The sequence below is a fragment of the Protopterus annectens genome, chromosome 10.part0, assembly GCF_019279795.1.
Source record: "Protopterus annectens isolate FY-2018-M chromosome 10.part0, PAN1.0, whole genome shotgun sequence".
Classification (NCBI taxonomy): Eukaryota; Metazoa; Chordata; order Ceratodontiformes; family Protopteridae; genus Protopterus; species Protopterus annectens.
The window spans coordinates 1797792211-1797811147 of record NC_056744.1 but is presented as its reverse complement, the minus strand read 5'-3'; the positions used below and the strand labels follow the sequence as shown (position 1 = coordinate 1797811147).

Sequence of the window (18937 nt, the reverse complement as noted above, 5' to 3'; positions counted from 1 at the left end):
CTGCACCACGTGCAGGGGTGGACTTGTCTAAAGGAATGGTGTCGGACATGTCCTGGACACCGGTTTCCGTAGGTAGTTCAATAACCGACTCGGCCGGAGCCGCCGAGGTAGTCTGTTGTAAGGTTTCGGCAACAGGAAGCACCGAGGACTCTGTTTCAGCCGAAACCGACGCCATGTAGGCCTGACCGAGGTTTCAGCCGAAACCGCGGGCCGCGAGGGTCGGTCCTTGTCCTTCTGTTTTTTAACTACATGTGAAGGCGGAGTCTCCGACGGCATTATATACGCAAAGTTAGCCCCAAAATATTCCTCTGCAAACTCCGACCGACGCCTAAGCGTTCGTCGGTTGAAGGAAGCACAGGCAGAGCAGGCTGAGACGTGGTCTGGGCCTAAGCAAGGGAGACAGTAAGAGTGGAAATCCTTATGAGGTATTTGTTTCCCACAAGTTAAACAATTATTTACTTTATCTGACATCGGCTGAGGCAAGAGAGTCCCCAACGGGGTACTTAGCTTTTTCGAAGTCTTCGGTAGCTGAATCAAAGGAGCTGGCCAACCGGCACTTGCGAACTGCTTCTGCTTCGGGCACCGCGCGGCAAGAAAGACTGAGGAAGATGGCGTCGGCTGAGGCTTTTATACCCCAGATGCTCTGACGTCGGGGAAAGTGCGACACCAACAGAGGCCAGACCCAGACTTTGGAATCCGGCCGACCGAAAGGCTGCCTGAGGCAGGACAACCCATATGTTATGACTGCAGATGCATCCTTGAAGGACATCTCTCTGCTGGGGAATCCAAAGTGGTCTGGGGATCCAATTCAGCGGTAGCCAGGGGCTGCGTAAGCGCCTCACTGAAATCCGGAAAACCGGAGAACCGGCGACCGGCCCAGCCGAGGCCTCAGAGTCTGGCTTGGATTTAGGCTGCCTGTCTTTATCTTTGCGTTTTTTATGCAAGCCGATAGTCGGTTGCTCCGACGGCATAGTGTAATTAAATTTTCTACCGTAGTGGCGTGCGAAATCAAAGCGTCGCTTCATAGTTCGCTTATTGAGCCTAGCATAAAACAGACAACCAGTGACATCGTGGTCTGGGCCTAGGCAAGGTATACAAAAAGAATGAAAGTCCATATGAGGTATTTGCTTCCCACAAGAAATGCAATTGTTAACTTTTCCTGACATCGGACTGGGGAAAGAAAAGGTTCCCCAACGGCGTACTTAGCTTTGAAGACTTCGAGCTGAAACTCGATTTGAAAATCTCAGGTGTCGGCCGACCGACACTTGCGAACTGCTTCTGCTTCGGGCACCGCGCGGCAAGAAAGACTGAAGAAAATGGCGTCGGATGCCTCTCATATACCCCTGGCGCACTGACGTCAGGGAAGAAACGACAGCAACAGACGCCGGACCAAGACCTTGGAATTCGGGCCGACTGCGGGACCACCTGACGGCAGGATAACCCAAGTGTGATGACTGCAGCAGGGTAACACGATGAACATCCTGACTAAGGCAGACCTGATTGCAGCCTTGGTTACAGCTGCATCAGAAAACAGCATCCAGGAGGACAATCAGACTGGCAGTGGAGATACAATATCCTCAGAGAATGGACAGCTCAACCTTTCTGTGAAGGACAATCAGACTGGCAGTGGAAATGCAATATCCTTGGAAAATGGACAGCTCAACCTTTATGCAGTGGACTTAAAAATCCAGCTGGAGCTAGAGAGACCAGAGTTGGAGGCCAGTTATTTGGAGATAGAAGCCGAGGAAAAAGAGCATCAGAGGAGGCATGAGAGGGAAATGTTGACTCTTCGCCAGAGTCATGGAGGTAATGGGGAAGGGAGTAACTGGACCCCAGAAGCACAACAGGTCAGTACATTTCTTCTGCAATTTAAGGAGGGGGATAATTTTGATAGTTTCATTCATATGTTTGAGAGGGTATGCAAACAGTATAGTGTTGACAAAAGGCTCTAGGGTACAGATCCTGACTCCCTTACTCCATGGGAAAGCTGAAACTTTAGCTTTTTTTTTTTTTATCAAAAATGCCCGACACTGTTTTGATTACACTGCTGTAAAAAATATTTTTTAGAAAGTTTTAAGCTAAACCCTGAAATGCATAGGAAAAAGTTTAGTGATCATAGAAGCAAGGCAGATGAAAGTGTGTGTGAATAAGTTGCGGAACTGAGCAATTATTTTCATAGCTGGGTGAGTGGATGTCAGGTCACCACTTTTGAAGGGCTGGCAGACCTTTTGTTGAGGGAACAAGCTCTTAGCACTTTGCCTGAGGACATGACAATCTGGTTAGCTGATAGACAATGTGCTATTTCAGATGAGTTGGGGAATAAGGGAGACCTATATACCTGCCCAGCAGGGCAGCCCTGCACAGGAAGGGGACCCCCAATACTGCTCATGGATCTAAAGGAACCCATGGTGGGCAGCACCAACTGCCCCAACAGAATCTGCCAGTAGCAGGGGAAGCCACTAGTCCAGGTACACATTCAGGACCTAGGGTGAAACGTTTTGAATACAACCAGTGGGGCCATGTGGTATACATATGTCCACGGAGGCAAGGTGGGGAACCAAAGATGAGGGAGCCAGTAAGTGGGAAAGAAAATGCCAATAGTAGGTTGTCTTGGGACAACAAGGGTATCAAACTTCCACCAGAGGCTATATCCTATTGCAGTGAATGGCAAAGAGGCCACTGTCAAGAGAGACACAGCCTCTGATATAACCATTGTGAAGCCTGCAATTGTTACAAAGGATCACTACTTGCTTGGGCAGTCTACTCCAGTCAAGGCTTTAGGAGGGATCCCATTCCAAATACCTTTGGCTAGTGTTCACCTTGACTGGGAGGGTGGAAAATGAAGCCAGCAAGTAGGTGTGTTTGAGGACATACCTGCAGATGTTCTGATAAGGAATGATTCTGACAGTGCAGTTACACAAAGTCAGGCTTGGAGACAAGCATGTAGGTCTGGTAGCCTGGGGAAGACCCAGACAGACTACATACTTGGAGCCAGGACTGGTGAGGTGGTTACTTCAGGGAGTGAGCTAAGCTGTAGCAGTGAGACTGAAGGTGAGCAAGAGCTGCTTGTGGGTACTGATGGTCCCTTGGAATAAGTGACTGCAAAGGTAGAGGTGAGTAGTAGTACCCAGGCTGACAGTGAGGCATCACTGTCAGAGGATGCCAGACGTCCTGTGCAAGGGGAGCTGGGAGGGGATACAAGGAGAAAGTTGAGACAGGCTCAGATCTCAGACCCTACATTGCAAGGCCTGAGGCAGGCAGCTAGGGAGGCACCTGATTCTCAAGGAAAGTGGGAATCTGTATACTGGGACAAAGGGTTACTATACAGAGAGAGGATCCCTGAGGGAGGGCTACGTGGTGAGAGTATAGCAGTTGGTAGTGCCTACAGCCTGGCACGTCTAGCCACAGCCCATGATATTTCCTTTATAGGTCATACGGGCATAAAACGTACAAAGAGGCGTATTGTGAAAAACGTCTATTGGTCTGGAATTTCCAGAGATGTAACGGGGTACTGCAGGACCTGTGAGCAGTGCCAAAAGGTAGGCAAGGCAGGAGACAAGGGGAAAGCTTCTTTGCTGCCTTTGCCTGTGATTGAGGAGCCATTTCAGAGGATAGCTATGGTCCTCCGAGTACCCAAAGTTCCACAGGGGAAAAAGTATTTTCTAGTGGTTGTAGATTATGCTACACGATACCCTAAGGCAGTGGCTTTGCCCTCCATTGAAGCAGAAAGGGTGGCAAATGCTTAGAGATTTTCAGCAGGGTAGGTTTCGAAAAAGAAATACTGATTTCACCAAGGTGCCAATTTCAAGTCAGACCTGCTGGCTTTTCTGTGGAAGTCCTGTGGGGTGAAGCACATGAAGACCACCCCCTACCATCCCCAGACTAATGGTCTTGTTGAGAGGTTAAACTCTACAATCAAGTCCATGCTACGGGCATTTGCAGATCAGTTTAACAGAGAGTGGGACAAATATTTGCCCCATCTGTTTGTTTACAGAGAGGTTCCCTAGAAATCCACAGGTTTTTCACCCTTTGAGTTGCTGTATGGGCATAGGGTGAGGAGACCTCTAGATTTAATTCAAGATGAGTGGGAAGGTGAGTACGAGTCTCACAAGGAGTCTGTTGTAGCATACATCCTAAACCTCAGGACAAGGCTCAGGGAAACTCATGGGCTTGGCCCAGGAGAATCTGACAAAAGCCCAACAACAGAAAAAGGTGTGGTATGACAGGAATGCTCGAGCTAGAGAGTATGCTGTAAGGCAGCAAGTAACAGTTCTCATTCCTGTCAGACACAACAAACGGCAAGCAGCTTGGGAGGGACCCTACAAAGTGGTAAGAAAGGCAAGTGATGTTAACTACATGGTGGAACTGCTAGGCAGAAGGCTGGGGCACAAATTATACCATGTTAACATGATGAAATCTTACCATGATAGGGAGGCCCTTGCGCTGAGCATTTGCAGTGGATTGCAGGAGGAGACTGAGGGAGATATGGCGACTGATGATCTTAGTGAGGCTCGGGCTGACACCTCATTGGAAGGGGTAGCAATATCCCAGCAGTTATCTCCTACCCAGGTTCAAAAAACCCGAGCAGTGTTGCAGGAATTTGGGGACATGTTCACTGGGAAACCAGGGTGCACCCACCTGGTGCAGCACCAGATGGATACCAGGCCCCTTATAGGGTGCCTGAGAGAGCCAGACAGACTCTGAGGGAAGAGGTACAGGAGATGTTGGAACTAGGGGTGATTCAAGAGTCCAACAGTCCGTGAGCCTCCCCAGTGGTGCTGGCACCAAAGAAGGATGGCAGCACAAGGTTCTGTGTAGACTACAGGGAATTATACAGTCACACAGAATTGGATGCTTACCCCATGCCTAGGACAGATGAGGCCCTAGAGCAGCTGGGTGGGGCTAAGTATCTTACCACCATTGATCTTGCCAAGGGTTACTGGCAGGTGCCCTTAACTCCCAGTGCTAGAGAGAAGTTACACTTTGTGACTCCTTTTGGCTTATATGAGTTCACAAAAGTCCTTTGGGATGAAGAATGCCCCAGCAACTTTCCAGAGGCTGGTAGATCACATCCTAGCCAGAGCAGGAGGGTTTGCCCTTGCTAACCTAGATGATATTGCCATCCACAGCCATTCATTGCCAGAGCAGCATCAGCATGTCAAGGAAGTGCTGGGCCAGACTACAGAAGGCAGGGTTGACCATTAAGCTGAGCAAATGTCAGGTGAGTATGTCGGAGGTCTCCTACCTAGGACACAGAGTGGGGAGTGGCAAGATAAGGCCAGAACCTGCCAAAGTGGAAGCCATTTAGGAATGGCCTGCACCTTTTACCAAAAAGCAGGTGAGGGCATTCTTAGGGACAGCAGGGTACTACAGAAAGTTTGTCCCCAAATTATAGTAACATAGCTGCTCCCCTCACAGACCTGATAAGAAAGTACAGTTTTGTACCTACCATAAATGTAGATGTCTGAGAGGTATGCATCTGCAGTCCTAACAAATGGGTTGTCCTGGCCTCAGGCAGCCCTTCGGTCGGCCGGATTCCAAAGTCTGGGTCTGGCCTCGGCTGATGTTGCACTTCACCCGACGTCATAGCTGCAGTTCAGCGGGTATAAAGGCATCAGCCGACGCCATTTTCCTCAGTGTTTCTTGCCCCAGATGCCAGGTGCCCTCTAGGAAGGCTAAATTTGGATAAATGCAAATGTTTCCAAACAATAGAGAGCAAATAGAAATAAACATGTATATACATATATACAAACAAATACACCATAATAGATTCCCCAGCTAGCTACAAGATGGGCAAATACCCTAGGAGTACCACAGAGGGGAAGGAGGGTGGGTAATCCTGACTGCAGATGCATACCTCTCGGACATCTACATTTATGGAAGGTACAAAACTGTACTATGTCCTTCAAGGATGCATCTGCAGTCCTAACAAATGGGTAGAATACCATAGCCAAACTGGGGAGGAGGTAATAATAAGATTATGGTGTAGTTAAGATCCCTTGCAAAACAGCAGTGGCAAAACCTGCTCGGGATCTGGAGTATAAGGGTAGATTATAATGCTTGGCAAATGTATGCACGGAGCTCCAAGTAGCAGCCTCTAAAATGTCTTTGGTAGCCACTCCTCGTAAAAAAGCTGTAGTAGTGGCTGTAGCCCTTGTGGAGTGAGGTCTGATGTTTTCTGGAGTTGTCTTTCCATGGTAAGAGTAACAAAATCTAATGCAATTTCCTATCCACTTTGAGATTGTCTGTTTTGAAATTGCTTTTCCTTCCATTCCTGTTGCATATGCTACCAGTAGCTGGTCTGTTTTTCTATTGCTCTTGGTTCTGTCCAGGTAGTAGTGCAATTGCCTATGTACATCCAAGGTATGTAATAATCTTTCTCCCCTGTTCTGTGGGTTGGGGAAGAATGTAGGTAGGTGGATAGCTTGGTTTAGAGATACCCTGGAGACCACCTCTGGCATGAAAGTAGGATTAGTTCTCATGGACACTCTATCTTGATGGAAGATAACGAAGGGCTGTACTGCCATTAATGCCTGTAATTCAGAAACCCTTCTTGCTGAAGTGATTGCAAGCAGGAAAGCAGTTTTCCATGATAAGTACTGTAATTCTGCTGTTGCTGCTGGTTCAAAAGGAGGGAGTGTCAACTTTTCCAGCACAAAGTTCAAGTCCCATGCGGGCAATGGTGGCTTCCTTGGTGGCTTTACATTTTTAATTCCTCTCAGAAACTGCCTGAGTAGAGGATGAGAGAAGACTGGAGGGTCCATGTTGTATTCTGCTGAAATAGCTGATGCATGAATCTTAATGGAAGAATAGGACAGGCCATTGTGGAAAAGTTCTGCCAAGTATTCCAGGATGTTAGCTATGTTTACCAGTGACACATTTTCTCCTTTTGCTGCACTCCAAATGAGATATCTTTTCCATTTTGCTGAATAAATTATCCTTGTTGAGGGTCTGCGAGCCTCCAAGATAATGTCTTTAACCCTTTGAGATAAATCTGGGTTATTTTGTCTTATGCAATGTTCCAGGCAGCTAGCTGCAACGTTTTCAAGTTTGGACGCAGGGTTTTGAAGTTGTTCTGTGTTAGCAGTAAGGGAACTAGGGGCAGAGGCCATATTTGTTCCCGAGACATACTCCTCAGTAATGGGTAACAATGCTGCCTCGGCCAGTCTGGAGCTATCAGGATGATCCTTGGGCGGTCTTCTTTGATCTTCAATAGCACCTTGTGCATCAAAGGAAGAGGTGGGAATGCATATGCAGTCAGGTTTTCCCAACTGAAAGATAGGGAGTCCACCTTCCAAGCCCGAGGGTGGTATGTCCTTGTGCAGAATTTTTTCAATTGGTGGTTGTGTGGGGATGCAAATAAGTCTATTTCTGGTAGTCCCCATTTCCTTGTAATGGATTTGAAGATGTCTGGATGCAGCATCCATTCGTGGGCATCCGTGGTAGTTCTGCTTAGGATGTCTGCTAGTATATTTTCTTTTCCTGGTACAAATATTGCCTGGAGCTGAATGTTGAAGCTCAGGGCCACATTCCAGAGGTCCATTGCAATCCGGCATAGAGGGTATGAATGTGTGCCTCCCTGTTTGTTGATGTACCACATAACTGTGGTGTTGTCCGTCCTTATCAGCAATTGACCCTGTTGAAGAAATGGTCTGAATGTCTGAATTGCCAGTTTTACTGCCAGCATCTCCTTTTGATTTATGTGTAGGTTCAGCTGGTCTTGAGTCCATAAGCCTTGTATGCACTTGTCCAGCATGTGTGCCCCCCGACCGAGTTCTGAGGCGTCCGTGGTCATAGTCGGGCTTGGTTGAGGTCTGTGGAAAGGCAGTCCTTTGTTCAATTGACAGGCCTGAGCCCACCATTGGAATTCTTGCTTCAGGCATGGAATTATTGGAATTTGGGTTTCTAGGCTGTGCTTGTGCTGAGACCATAAATTCCTCAGCTACCACTGTAGTTTTCTCATGTGTAGTCTGGCATGTGGAATCAATATTATGCAGGATGCCATGTAACCCAGGGCTTGCAGGACTTTCCTTGCTGTTAGCTGGTTCTGCGTTGTTAATGCCATGAAATAGAGAGGAAGGTGTTTCTGCTTTTCTGCTGTGAGGGATGCCATTTGATTTGATGTGTCCAGTTCTGCACCCAAGAAAGTTATCCTCTGGGATGGTATCAGCCTTGACTTTTTTATATTGACTGTGTATCCCAGGGCTTGTAGCAGATGAATGACCTTTTTCAAATCTTTTGCTAATTTGTTTTTGTTGTCCGCTTGTAACAGGCAGTCGTCCAGGTAAGGGTAAATTTGAATTCCCTGAAGCCTGCAATGAGCAATTACTGATGCCAGGCATTTCGTGAATACTCTGGACGCAGTAGATAAGCCAAAGGGCAATGCTGACAATTGATAATGCTCTGATCCTGCAAGAAATCTGAGGTATCTTCTGCAATTTGGTCGTATGGGGACGTGCAGGTATGCCTCCTTGAGATCTAGAGTTACCAGCCAAGACTCCTTGCCCAGCATGGGAAGAAGCTGCTGTAGGGTCAGCATCTTGAATTTTGGAACAATGAGATATGTGTTCAGAGCGGACAGGTCTAGAATAGATCTCCATTGGTTTTCTTTTCTTGGCACCAGGAAAAGTCTGGAGTAAAATCCTTGCCCTTGTTCCATAGACGGTACCTTTTCTATAGCTCTCATCCTTATTAAGTTGTCTATTTGTTCTAGAGCTTTTGTCTTTTGATTTGGAGGTAGGTTTGGCATTCCTCTCTTCCTTGGTAGAGTATGGAAGTGAAACCTGTAACCTTTGTCTATTGTCTGTAAAATCCATTTGTCTCCTGTGATGTAATGCCAGTTTACTGAAAATAAGGCTAGCTTTCCGCCTAAGGGTGCATCTAGTTGTTCCCTGGTAGGCGGTCTCAGAGCCAAGTCACTGTGATTGTCCTGTGGAAGTGGTAGTGGCTGGATCTGTGGCAGTACCGCTGGTTGTTAGGCTGCCACTGGCGTCCCCTGTAGCCACCTCTGGATTGACCCCTGCCTCTTGGGCGCCTATTCCTGCCTCTCTGTGCTCTGGTGGTGTCTGGAAAGGACCAATTCTTGGAAGGCCAGTTCCTACTAAACCTTGGAGGCTGGACCTGTAAGAAATCCTTGACTGTCTGGACAGATTTTGCTTTCTCTTCCACCTTCTTCAGCACCTGCTGTGCAGGTGAGCCAAACAAATTATGCTTATCCATGGGAGCACCTAGGAGCTTTGATTTTACATGGTCTGGTAAGGACTGCTGTTTTAACCATGCATGCCTTCTGATCACTGTACCAGTCATAGCTGATCTAAAGGAAGCCTCCAGTGCATCATAGCCGCATTTTAAGGAATGATTACTGACTTGCTGAATGTTATGTACCACTTCCTGAAGAGACTTTTTGTCTAATGGTTCAGGCGAGGACAGTTTTTTAGTTAACTGGTCTAACATAAATTCCTGATACTGAATCATGTGGAATTGACAGTTTAAGGCCCTAGCCGAAAGAGTAGCAGAACTATAAACTTTTTTACCCCATCTCTCTAAGGCCCTAGATTCCCTTTCAGAGGGGAGGGGGTTTTTGGTAGCTGCTACAGCCTTGGGTCCCTGTGAAATAGTTTCAGGATCTGCAAAAGGAGCCTTATACAAATGATAATGTGAGTCCGGAACCCTGTAGTACCTGTCCGGCTTAGCAGGGGCCGGAGGAAGTGAATCAGGGGCAGTACAAGCATCATTAAATGCATCATCCACAACAGTAAGTACTGGAGGAATGGCTAAAGGCCTATGCTGTGGCAAATGCAAAAAAGTCCTAAGCCTTTTCCTAGAGTCTGAAAAATCCTGGCCCTGCCATTGAAATTGTTCCCTCATAGCATGAAAGGTTTCCCCAAAAGAAAATTCCTCAGGCGGAGAGGCAGAAGGAATGGAGTCTTCTGCATCAGAGTCCTCATAAGGAGAATAAGGGCCTTCTGGAGGGTTAGTATTTTCTGAATCATCAGAAGAGTAATCTGAAGAAACTGGCTCAGGGGGCTCTGCTCTAGGCCTCTTCTCTGGAGGTGGGTGAGAGGCCCTGTCAGGGTGAGGTTGGGATCCCCTGATCAAAGAAATGAGATCCTCTGCTAGACTAAGCATTTGAGTACTAGAGCTAGGCCTGTGAGAGGGGGTCTTAGCAGGCACAGTCTTGGTTGATTTTGCTGCTTTAGCCCTGGCAAAAGCCTTAGTCGACATGGACGCAGGGGGCCTAGCAGCTCCACGTGCAGGAGTGGATATATCTAAAGGGATAGTATCAGATAAATCCTGAGAACCTGTAAGAGCAGGTGGAATTTCAGTAGCAGATTCAGCCATGCTGGATGAGGCCTCGGTGGGAGGCAAGCTTTCGGCCGAAGGAAGAACTGAGGGCTCGGTTTCAGCCGAAACCGAGATACTCGCGGTTGACTTAACCGCGGTTTCGGCCGAAACCGCGGACCGCGAGTGTCGGTCCTTTTCCTTGCGCTTTTTAGCTAATTGTGAAGTCGGAGTTTCCGACGGCATGTTGTAAGCAAAAGCGGAGCCGAAAAACTCCTCAGCAAATTCTGACCAACGTCTAAGTGTCCGTCGGTTGAAAGAAGCACAGGCTAGACAGGCTGCTACGTCGTGGTCTGGGCCTAAACAAGGTAGGCAGTAAGAGTGGAAATCTTTATGAGGTAATTGTTTCCCACAAGTTAAACAGTTATTCGCTTTTTCTGACATCGGCTGAGGCAAGAAAGAGTCTCCAACGGGGTACTTAGCTTTTTAGAAGTCTTCGGTAGTAGCAATCTCTGGTTCTGACCGACCGGCACTTGCGAACAGCTTCTGCTTCGGGCGCCACGCGGCAAGAAAGACTGGGGAAAATGGCGTCGGCTGATGCCTTTATACCCGCTGAACTGCAGCTATGACGTCGGGTGAAGTGCGACATCAGCCGAGGCCAGACCCAGACTTTGGAATCCGTCCGACCGAAGGGCTGCCTGAGGCCAGGACAACCCATTTGTTAGGACTGCAGATGCATCCTTGAAGGACATCAGGCCAGATAAGTTAGTGTGGACTCCAGCATGTGAGCAGGCATTCCAGAAGGTTCAAGACGCTTTGGGAGGACTCCCTGTGTTAGCCAGTCCAGATTACAGCAAAGACTTTGTTGTGCAAGTGGATGTTTCGAACCATGGGGTGGGGGGCTGTACTTGGCCACATTTCTTCAGAGGGGGAAGTGCACCCACCGGTTAACCTCAATCATAGGCTCCAGGGAGAAATGCTATGCAGCTGTAGAAAAGGAATGTCTAGCCATAGTGTGGGCACTGCAGAAACTTCAGCCTTAACTGTATGGAAGGACTGATTGATTATGACAGATCACAACTCTCTAACATGGTTAAACAGAGAAGTCAGCAAAATGTCAAGTTGCTAAGATGCAGCCTGGGGGTGCAAGCCTATATGTCAGTGCAGCACCACAGTGAAAGTAGCAATGCCAATGCAGATGGGCTCTCAAGAGAGGGAATGGGGTGAGGCACACTCAGACCTATCCCTCTCAAGCAGCGTTTATCAAGGGTCACTTGAAAAACTAGCTCGAGTTCTTCGGGGGGGAGAGATGTGAAACTGGTAGAGAAGGGGTGAAGGCTGCCAGCCTAGTCAAATACAATTTGATACACAATTCTGGCATGTGTAAATATAAAATAAAGGCTTGTTTCTCAAATGAAAGAAAACACTGTACAAATGTGAGCTTCAAGACTGTAGCAACATTGCCATTTGCTGCAAGGAAAACTAAGCCAAGCATTTCAAATGTTCTTTGAAATTAAAGTTATGTTTTGTATGTCCTTTGAAGTTAGAATTTGGAGTCGATGAGTCTGGAGTAAGCATCCTGCCTATTGTTTAAGGCTAAAGTTAAATGACCAGAATTTACATGTGGAATGTCTAACTGCTCTTTGTAAGTTATTTTAGAAGTATGTTTTATTGTAGAAATAGCTAGGACTATAAAGATTAGACTAAGTGTTTTTCTGTTATGTCAGAAATGTACTATGGAATTATTTTAAGTTTGTGTGATGTCAACTCTTAAATAGCAATGTGGTGTGGCAATTTTGTCTTGTGTTTTAATTATTTATTATTAAATATTTAAAAAAAACTTTTACCTGTGGCTGGTTTGTGTAGAGACAAGCTGAGCTCTAGAGTACGTTGCATATTTATAGAGTTTATTGTACAAGGCCACACTTATAAGCCTTGACTGATTAATCACACTTACCAATTAGATAATAATCTTGCACAGTAATAATTGGACACCTTTTTAAGGGCCTTTGGGTAGCTGATAAATATTAACTGGTGGTGGCAGTAATTACTACCGTACAGTCTGGGTATAGGGGCACAGCTGGAGAATCTGTGTCAGCCTTTCCCAGGAGTGTCTGTGAAGTTGTATAAATACTCATCCCAAAGTGTGTATGTGTGGTGTCAGCTACTTAGGCAGGGACATGAAGCAAGAGGGTACTGAAGGATAGCTTGCCAGCTAGGCTGAGATCTGGACCCTATAGCTGTGCCAGTGGAGAGTCTTATCGGGGACCTGGGGAGCAAACAGTCCCAGACTGACTGTGATCTGTGTGTGCACTTAAAGGAAATTGTACTTCACTGTATGCATTTGTTATCCTTTCCTCTCGTATGAGAAACCCTCTCTGGTGTTAGTGGTGAGGACTGAGGCTCCTTGATTGCTGGGCCAGGGAGCGGGCGTCACACAGGGTATGATAGGAATGACCGTTTCCAGGTCCTGAGCATGATGGCACCAAAGACTTAAGTACCACTGAGCTTTCCTTACATGCAGTCTTGCATATGAAATTATGAAAACTAAACCTTAAAAAGGGCACAGTATACTCAAATCAAGGGGTGGCGTAAGCCATACAGAATTGGGCTAGGCTTATTATTGCCCCAGGGCAGATAGCCTAGTATGAACCTATGAACCTATGAATTAGCAGTATATATGAGGCCATGAATCCTAGGGCCTGTATAATTTTTCTTGCGGACAGCTGGGTGTGGTCATTTGTTTGAAGTAGGCTGTCAGACTTGTTTTTCTGAAGTGAGGAACGCCATCTGAGATGTTGTGACTAAGCTTGCCCCAAGGAATACAATCTTTTGACTGGGTACCAGTTTAGAGTTCTTTTCATTGATGCTGTACCCCAGGGAAGTGATGAGGTTTTTCACAAATGTCAGGCACTGCAACAGCAATTCCTGACTGTTCGCCTGAATCAGGCAGTCATCCAAGTACGGGCAAATTTGGATATTTCTCTGCCTGCACTATGCAACGGCTGGAAACAGGCATTTTGGGAATATTCTGGGCGCAGTGGTTAAGCTAAAGGGAAGTGCAGAGAACTAATGATGCATAGATCCGGCCCTGAAATGCAGATATTTCCTGCATGACTCCCTTACAAGGATGTGCAGATAGGCTTCTTTTAAATCTAGCGTGACTAAACAGGCATCCTTGGTTAGCACAGGTAGAAGCTGTTGCAGGGAACGCATTTTGAATTTTGGTAACACCAGGAAGATGTTGAGAACTGAAAGATCCAGGAATGGCCACCAAGAGCCCTCTTTTCTGGGTAACAGGAAGAGTCTGGAATAGAATCCTTGGCCTATCTGTTCCACTGGAACAGGCTGAATAGCTCTGCTAGAAAGAAGGGACAGAACTTGGTTTTGAGCCTCTGCCCACTGGTTTGGAGGAAGGTCTGGGAACCCTATTGGGTTTGGCAGTGAGTGGAAGTAAAATTTGTACCCCTGGGATACAATGTTGAGGACCTATCGGTCTTGTGTGATGGACATCCAGTTTTTTGCATGAAGGGCAAGCTTTCCTCCTATGGGCACAAGCAATTTGGCAGAGGTGGGGAGTGGAGAAGTCATTAAGTTTTTTCTGTGGGGAAGTGGCATAACAATACCTACTTTGGGGGAAGGGGCACTCCATTGCCTAGATCTCTGCATATACTGGGACTGTAATATGGGTGGTGTTTCCCCTGGGTCTCGTTTGAGATGGTCTGGAGGGGGCTGGAAAGGATCAGTGTTTGGAAGGGCAATGCCTACTGAAACTAGGACGTTGCACTTTTAAGAAGTCTTTAACAGTCTGCATAAACTTAGCTTCTTCTTCCATCTTTTTAAGAACCTCTTCTGCTCTGGTGCAGAACAAACTGTCCTTGTTCAAAATGTGTCTAGTAACTTTGATTTGACATAGTCTGGCAAGGTCTGCTCCTTGAGCCAAGCATGTCTTCTCAGTACAGAACGAGTGACTGCTGCCCAGCAAGATGCCTCTAGGACGTCAAAGCCACACTGCAAAGTATGCTTGCTGACTTGGTTTGCAGAGTGCATAACCTCCTGCAATTCCTTATTTTCTGCACAGTCTGTAAAGGTTGCCACTTTTTGTTTAATAAGTTCCATAATATGTTGCTGGTACTTCAGCATGTGAAACTGAAATTTAAAACCATAATAGCAAGAGTAGCAGAGGTATTTACCTTCTTACCCAATCTGCCCAAAGCTCTGGAATCCCTGTCCGAAGGGGTGGGATTCTTGGCTGTAGTTGCCTTGATATCTTTAGGCCCCTAGGAAATGATCTCAGGGTCAGCAGTAGGATTCTTGAAATCAAATTTGTGAGCTTCAGGTACTCTGTAGTACCTGTCTGGTTTCCCAGGGGCATGAGGTAAAGTATCAGGAGTAAGACTGGATTCCATAAAAACATCAACAACCTCCAGGGGAGGGGGTATTGCTAAAGGTCTGTGCTGTGGCAAATCTAGGAATTCTCAAAGTCACTTTCTGGACTGAGGATAATCTTGGCATTCCCAGTAGAAATGCTCTCAAGGTATGCAAGGTTTCACCAAAAGAGAAATCCTCTGGAGAGCACGCAGAGGGAATGAATTCCTCTGCATCTGAATCCCCATAAGCAGATAAGGGGATGTTTTCATAATCAGATACCTCAGTCTCATCAGACTCCTGGTCTGTTGAAGCTGCAGGGGACTGGACTTTTCCTCTTAGCAGGAGACTGCCAACTTCCCATAATCAGCAAAATACAGTCTTCTGCCATTCTAAGCAGGGGGGGGGGGGGGGTGCATGCGCTTTGGTCATCGCATATCTACACATAGCACGTACTCTTGGCCTAAAACTCGGTAGTGATATATATAAAAAAGTTGTCTGAGTCGAACATCGAAAGTGCGAAAAACTGTCTCAGGAGCCGGTGCCTGCACAGTGGCTCCGGACCCATCCAGTGTAGAGACATCCAGAGGTTCCATAGTCGATGAAGAGCCTCGCGGCATACCAGACTCCAAATGGGTCTCTGTAGAGGCCTGCTAATCCACAGAAGTGGGAATCAGTGGCTGCGATAGCGCCTCACTTAGTACCGGAGAACTGGCAACTAGCTTAACGGAAGCACTGTCGGCAGCTTTGGACCTATGCGGTCTGTGTCTGTCTTTACCCTTACATTTTTCTGGAATATCGTTAGTCGGATGGCTTACCGAAGCCATTTCCGAATACGGAGATAGAGAGTGAAAGTATTTAGCGACAATGAGAGCCGAACGATGAATGGTTTGGGCATTGAACAAGGCAGAAAACAGACAGCAAGGTACGTACTAGTCTGGGCCTAAACAGGTGACGCAGTAAGAATGAAAATCTCTGTGTGGTATTGGCTTTCCACAAGCAAGACAATTGTTAACTTTTTCTGACATCAGAGCAAGAAAAAAGGATCTCCAATGGGGTACTTAGCTTTAGAAGACTTCAAGATTATTCAGTTTGTAAAAGAAAATTCAGGTAGTGGCCGACCGGCACTTGCAAAATGCTTCTGCTTCGGGCTCCTTGGCAAGAAAGGCTGATATAATGGCGTCGGCCGCCTGTTTTTATACCCCTGTCGACCTGACATCAGTCCGGGAGAGAACAGAACCGACGCAGAAATACTAAGTCTCTGGTATTTGGGCCAACTGAGTGCTACCTGCAGGCAGATAACCCAAGTGTGATGACTGCAACAGTGAAACACAAAGAACATCAGCTTTACTTATTTTATTTTTACTGCATTAGTGCTCAGATCTCAATGGGCCATTTGCAGGCACAGCCTGGGTGAATACAATCACATAAGAAATGAACAAAGCACATTTAAAGATACAATGATATGGTATAAAAACAAATCTTGTATGCATTATATATATATATATATATATATATATATATATATATATATACACACACACACACACACACACACACACACACACACATATATTTTAGACACACACACACACACACATATATATATATATATATATATATATATATATATATATTGAAACCTCCAAATACCCTCGAAAATATACAGAAACCAACGAACCCTTTAGCAGCCAAGTAAAGTCCAAAACTTTAAAACTTGTAACAGTCGCTAATGTAACAAAGGCTTCAATGGAGAACAGAAATCAAGATATCAGGCTGATGCCTCAAAGTGTAACGGCAGAGACGCACTTAATCATGCAAAGAACGCCAAAAGCAATGTTGTACGTTATAAGCACTTACAATTTCCCAAAGTCACGTAATACACTCTGTTGACTATTCCTCCATAGAACAACCTTTCGGTTCAAAAAGCCAACTGCAGTAAAAATCCAAGTGCTATTATCTCACATACACGATGAAGAAAAAATTCCAGTGCTTAAAAAGAAACAAATTTATTAATGAGCGCTTTCGCGGCTAATAGACGCCGCTTCATCAGACAAACAGAAGTCAAACTAACAAGTTTGCATTTAAAATAGTTAATAACTAATCAGCGCCAATGTAGGCGTTATCATCATAATTTAAATCTCTTCAAGCTACGCAAGCACAAACGTGCATGTAGCATATAGGCGTTTACAATTAGACTATGAAAACACCTAAAGTTTATAATAAAACATGATAACCCAAATGAATCTACTTTAAATAAAAATATAAACTTTTCACACATGTTCACTGTGCAAAAACTATTAAATATAATACATAAAATATAAAAAATATATATGAAAATGTGTATATAATAATAAATAATTTGAACTCCCATAATTGCTATAAAATACATAACAATACTATATATTGGGCAAGACATAACACAAACTCTATTTGAACAAAAATAAAGTAAGAGGGTCATACATATGAAAAACAAACATTCCTGTAACTCTCTAAAAATGTGCCTAAATCCAATATATATTATATGCGATACTTACATAAAAATGTTATAAGAACGGGAAACGTGTGTACTAACATAAATATAACAACTGGGTAGGAAATCTGCTTTAGTTGATGGAAACACTAAAGTGAAACACCTATTTCAGGGTTCTGCCTTTAAGATGTGATTTAATGGACAGTTTCACTTTAGTATTTCCATCAACTAAAGCAGATTTCCTACCCAGTTATATTTATATTAGTACACACGTTTCCAGTTCTTATAACATTTTTATGTAAGTATCGTATATAACATATATTGGATTTAGGCACATTTTTAGAGAGTTACAGGAATGTTTGTTTTCATATGTATGACCCTCTTACTTTATTTTTGTTCAAATAGAGTTTATGTGTTATGTCTTGCCCAATATAGTATTGTTATGTATTTTATAGCAATTATGGGAGTTCAAATTATTTATTATTATATACACATTTTTATATATATTTTTTATATTTTATGTATTATATTTAATAGTTTTTGCACAGTGAACATGTGCGTTTAAAGTAGATTCATTTGGGTTATCATGTTTTATTATAAACTTTAGGTGTTTTCATAGTCTAATCGTAAACGCCTACATGCACGTTTGTGCTTGCGTAGCTTGAAGAGATTTAAATTATGATGATAACGCCTACATTGGCGCTGATTGGTTATTAACTATTTTAAATGCAAACTTGTTAGTTTGACTTCTGTTTGTCTGATGAAGCGGCGTCTATTAGCCGCGAAAGCGCTCATTAATAAATTTGTTTCTTTAAGCACTGGAATTTTTCTTCCTCGTATGTGAGATAATAGCACTTGGATTTTTACTGCACTTGGCTTTTTGAACCGAAAGGTTGTTCTATGGAGGAATAGTCAACAGAGTGTATTACGTGACTTTGGGAAATTGTAAGTGCTTATAACCTACAGCATTGCTTTTTGGCGTTCTTTGGCGCCATGATTAAGTGTGTCTCTGCTGCTGTTACACTTTGAGGCATCAGCCTGGATATCTTGATTTCCTGTTCTCCATTGAAGCCTTTGTTACATTAGCGACTGTTACAAGTTTTAAAGTTTGGTTGGACTTTACTCTTGGCTGCTAAAGGGTTCGTTGGTTTCCTGTATGTGTATATATATATATATATATATATATATATATATATATATATATATATATATATATATATATATTACACACACACACATATATATATATATATTTTACACATATATTTTACACACACACATACATATATATATTATACATACATATATATATTACATATATATATATATATATATATATATACATATATACACACACACACATATATATATATATATATATATATATATATATATATATACACACACACACATATATATATATATATATAATATATATATATATTTTTGTGTGTGTGTGTAGATATATATATATATATATATATATAATATGTAGAGAGAGAGAAATATAACACACACATATACAAAAATATGCTACAACATTTATTTCAATAAAAAGTTCATGTCAAAACCTGGATGGAAAATAGAAATTCTGCTTAGCAAAGCTTTATAGATAACACTTAGCCATGATGACTGATATGGCTTATGCTACAGGGATAGCAGCATATTGGGTGAGAAGACAAGTGCGAATAGTTGCAAGAAAGGAAACCACGGGGGAGTAAAACAGGAAATAAGTGACAAGCAAGCAGAGGGAAGAGGAATAGAAAGGAAAAGTGTGAGAGATGCAAACAGAAGAGGGAAGTATAACGAATGATG

General features: G+C 44.3%; 1 protein-coding gene across 1 annotated transcript in view; it reads right to left on the bottom strand.

Moving 5' to 3' along the window:
* The window catches only part of LOC122814504 (Snf2 related CREBBP activator protein), a 3617155-nt gene that overhangs the window by 2136409 nt on the left and 1461809 nt on the right, over positions 1 to 18937 (bottom strand). The gene's annotated exons all lie outside the window — the stretch shown is intronic.